The sequence below is a fragment of the Lygodium microphyllum genome, chromosome 25 (genome assembly GCF_053477565.2).
Source record: "Lygodium microphyllum isolate KBCC chromosome 25, Lygodium_microphyllum_v1.1.10, whole genome shotgun sequence".
NCBI classification, from domain to species: domain Eukaryota; kingdom Viridiplantae; phylum Streptophyta; class Polypodiopsida; order Schizaeales; family Lygodiaceae; genus Lygodium; species Lygodium microphyllum.
This window is the reverse complement of record NC_141159.1, coordinates 87,461,627-87,466,301: the sequence shown is the minus strand read 5'-3', so window position 1 is coordinate 87,466,301 and position 4,675 is coordinate 87,461,627.

The following is a 4,675-nucleotide window of genomic DNA, read 5'->3' as shown; positions in this document are numbered from 1 at the left end:
TTCTTTGCAGTAATCCATGTAACCTAAAAATTTCCTATAAAAAGCTTGGTGATATCGGAAGCCTTGTAATTGGTTTTTATAGGAATAAGGCGTGTAACTTTTATTAGCATATCAATGACTACCATTATGGAGTTATATCCTCCTTGTACCGGGGGTAATCCAACTATGAAGTCCATGCTGATATACTCCTGTTTCATTTGAGGAATGTCAAGTGGCTGGAGCTTTCCTAGCATCTTAACATGCTCAACCTTAATTCATTGATAGTTTAGGCATTCAGTGATATACTTGAGTACATCACCCTTGAGTCTTTCCCAATAGAAGCTTCTTCTGACTGTTTAAGAGTCTTAGCATATCCAGGATGACTTGAGGCTTAGGGCATCTACAATCACATTCTCCTTGCCTGGTCTATACTTGATTTCAAAGTCAAATGCTTGTAAGGTCTCAATCCATCGACGTTATCTCATATTGAGATCTGGTTGAGCAAAAATCCACTTTAGGCTTTTATGATCAGTGACTAGAGAAAATCTATTACCAATCAAGTAATGCCTCCATATTTAAAGCCATGGATTATAGCAAGTAAGTCTAGATCATGTATGGCATAGTTTCTTTCGTGGATCTTTAATTTTTTTGAAGCATAGACTATTGGATGTCCTTCTTGCATAAGCACACAACCCAAAAGCAAGAGAGCTTGTGTTGGTTATAACTTCAAGTTCTTTGCTAAGGTCGGGTAACCTTAAGATAGGGGCCATTACCAAAATCTTCTTAAGCTTCTCAAAGCTAGATTGTTCGCCAAACGTGCATGTAATGGAGACCTGCTTTTTGAGAAGGCCGATGAGAGGTGCGGCAATTGAGGCATAGTCTTTAATGAAGACTCTATACCAACCCGTTAGCCCTAGAAAGCTTTACACTTCCTTGACCATTGTTGGGGGTGGCCAATATTGTAAATCTTGGACCTTGCCAGGATCCACTGAAATGCCATCTTCTGATACTATGAATCCTAGATATTCGATTTGCTTCTTGAAGAAAGCACATTTCTTCTTTTTAGCATACAGTTTGTGGGCACTCATTGTTTCAAGAACTGTTCATAGCTATGGTTCATGGTCTTCTTCACTCTTGGAATACGCTAAGATATCATCAAAGAAGATGAGGACAAAGTCATCAAGGTAGGGCCTCAAAACGTCTTGCATCAACTTGTTGAAGGTGGCAGGAGCATTTGTTAGCCCAAACGACATCACAATAAACTCATAATGATCGTCACTTGTGTAAAAAACAGTTTTAGGGATATCTTCCTCCCTAATTCTTATTTGATAATATCATGATTTAAGATCGATCATTGAAAATATATTTTCTCCCTAGATTTGGTCGAGCAACTTATCTATCCTGGGAGTTGGATATTTGTTTTTCATTATCACCTAGTTTAATCCATGGTAATCGATACAAAGGCGGAGTGTTCCATCTTTCTTTTTCTGAAATAAAATCGGGGCTCCCCATGGTGAATTATGTGGCTGGATGTATTCCTGGTCTAATAGTTACTTGAGTTGTTCTTTTAGTTCAATGGCTTAGGAATTGACATTCGGTAAGGCCATTTGGCGACAGGGCAGTGCTTGGAATGAGTTGAATTTCATAATCTACTTCCCTTACTAGTGGGAGCTCTATCAGGTTTTCTGGAAAAAATCTGCATATTCTTTTAGCTAAGATGGTTTATCCTTGGCTTCACTATCTTGCTCAGCCTTGTTGAGTTTAATTAGATAGACAGGTAATCCTTTCTTCAGTCCCTTTACTATTTGGGAAGCTTTAGCCAGCTGAATCTTAGGGTTTCGTGCTTCTCCTTGAGTGGTTACTTGTTCTCCCTTTGAGTTCTGGAATGTGATTTTCCCCTTTCCACAATGGATATGGGCATTCTTTGGAATTAACCAATCCATTCCTAGTAGACACTCATAGCCCCCAAGGTTAATAATTCAAAAGTTCATTCTGGAAGAATTGCCACCAAGCTAAATTCTACCCTACTAGTTTCTTGTTTTGATAGAACCTCTTTGCCATTTGCTAACTCCATAAGTATTCTAGGTGCAAGAATATTGTTTATGCCTAGCCTTCTTGCAAATTTTGGTGATACAAAAGAGTAGATACTTCCATAGTCAATTAAAATCCAAAAGGGTTTACCTTGATAATTTGTTGGTGTTTGAATTACTGAGAATTGATGATTTGAACCCTTCTTATTGAGAGTGACGTGTACTCTAGCTCTTTCCATATCGGATTTCATCGTGGGATCTTTATCGTTATATTGATCTCCTTTAGGTTTATTCAAGTGACCTTTCCCTTGACATCTTGGTTCTTTCCCTGCGAAACTGACCTTGGCCAAGATCGGGCACTGCCTCTTCAAATGTCCTAGTTCCTTGCAATAGAAGCACCTTGGAGTTTCATTGCTCCTTCATGTGGGTATAAAGCTTCCTACTACATTTGATTTGGCCTTCTTTGTCTTATTTGATTGGTACTGTCATTGGGCTCTTTTTGCATAACCTTGGAAGTTTCCCTTATTTTGATTATTTATGTTCCAAATTTTTACATTTCTTAGCCTTTGTTCAATCTCCTGAACTATTGGAGCTCTTTGAATCAATGCATTATGTAAATCCGATGGTCTCATTGATTCAAGTCGCGTATTTAGGGGCGGATTTAGACCATTGCAAAATTTGAATACTTACTCTAAAACATCCATCCTAGATGCATATTTTAGAAGTGTTACGAATTTGGAGTAGTAGGCTTTTAGGCTTAGGCTTAACTGCTTTAGATTGAAGAACTTGTTCATCTTTTGGGCTTGATATGTGGGCAGAAGATATCTCCCACGCACAACGTCCTTAATCTTGTCCCAAGTGATAGCACTTTCAGATGTTCTTTGGTCCTTGTACCATTGTTTCCACCAAACACTGATATCTCTTGTGAGTTTTAGTTTGGTGATCATGGCTTGATTTGACGATGCAGTCCCTGTAGCAGCAGCAGTGAAATAGTCTTCCATAGATTCTATCCATGTTTCTACTTCAGTTGGAATGTCCCTTCCTTTACCATTAAACTCCGATGGCTGGTATTACTTGAGAAGAAATTTCTTCTCTTGGGCTTCCATAGTATTGACATTCAAGGTGACATTTTGAGAATTATACAATTTTATGATCAATTTTCTTTCCAACCATATCCAAAATAAAAAGACGTTCACTTGCTTATTCTACCTCATTAATTTAGGTGGAAATTTATGTACTACTTGTCCTTTCGATAATGATCAGGGTTTATACTTCAAAAGCGAGTTTTATTTTTTAATTAGAAGAAAAAGTCTATCTCCTATTTTTGGTTTATCAAGGAGACAAACAGATGGACAAAAATAATTCTTTATTTCAATAGGAAGGGAATACATTATTCGGGAGCTCATATTATTTTTGGAGAAGATTTTAACCTACCACAATCTAGGCATGGCATTGTGATACATCCATCACATAGTAATTAGGATTCAAAGAATAAATATCTAGAAATCTATATTTCAGAGGAAGATCAGATAATCCATCTTTCTTGTAGTTGCGGCAACTCTAAAGCGTCCTACAACCATGACTCGATTGGCCGGTAAAACCCTTGTAACCTCCTCATAGATGTACCAGTTTAGTTTGACCTGTCACCCTCTTCAAAGAACATGTTTGAGTTTACTCTGGCTTCATAGAAGAGATAAATCTTGGCAACCTTAAGGGCTTCCATCCATCTTAATCTCTTTAAATTATTCTGGAGGTAAAGAATGAAGTTTGCGTCAATGTAACAATACCCCCCGCTTAGCATCTATTGCCTTTCTTAATACAGGGGTGAAGGATTGTATATCTGATCTAATATCCGCATCATTTGGTTTCTCCAGCTGAAGCTAGAGGAGTGCATTGCTAACAAACATAAATTGGAAAATCAAGAATCGTTTCAAAGGTTCGTATTTCTGCCAAAAATCAAGAACGTATATCAATAAGAGAAGATTTTACTATTTAAGAAAATGATATTTAAAGCTGTAAATATAACTAGTTTTATTTACCTATGCCATGTTCTACATCAACATGTGCTCTGATACCAATTGTAACGTGCCCGCTCAAACTTTCCTTGGTAGTTATTCTTAGTATCCCATCAAGAGATGTCCTAGGAAGTGCCGTCTGGGATTTTGATGAAAACCCTCAGGGTTTGCTAATTAGGCTCGCTTGAGTCTACCCCGCAGGTGGAGGTTCCAGCCGTTCCTACGAGGATCGACCTGAGTCTTTCTGGTCAAATCTATTACTAGCAGCAAATTAGTATTAGTGAATTCTAAAGTGATGTGAGTCAGGCTTTTTGGTTTCTAATGTTCCATCAAGTGTGAATTTTTAGTCCTTCTTAGGAAAGCTCTCGGCTTACCGAGACCACCCAACCATAGGTCTCAATTCGACTATCGGGGGTCCATCGTCTCGCTTCCCTCGAGAGAGTAGTTTTAGTTATCTAATTACCTATCACTTTAGGTTCAACATATAAAAATAGCTTCTTTGAATTATCTCCTAATACAAATTTGTTACACACCTTTACTTCACGATACAAAAATAGAGTAAAGCAATTTTTTCTTAATAGTTCATTTCAGAAAAAAAAAATGACATTTACAATGTTTTCTGTTCAAAGTATTATTCTCTCCATGTTCCAT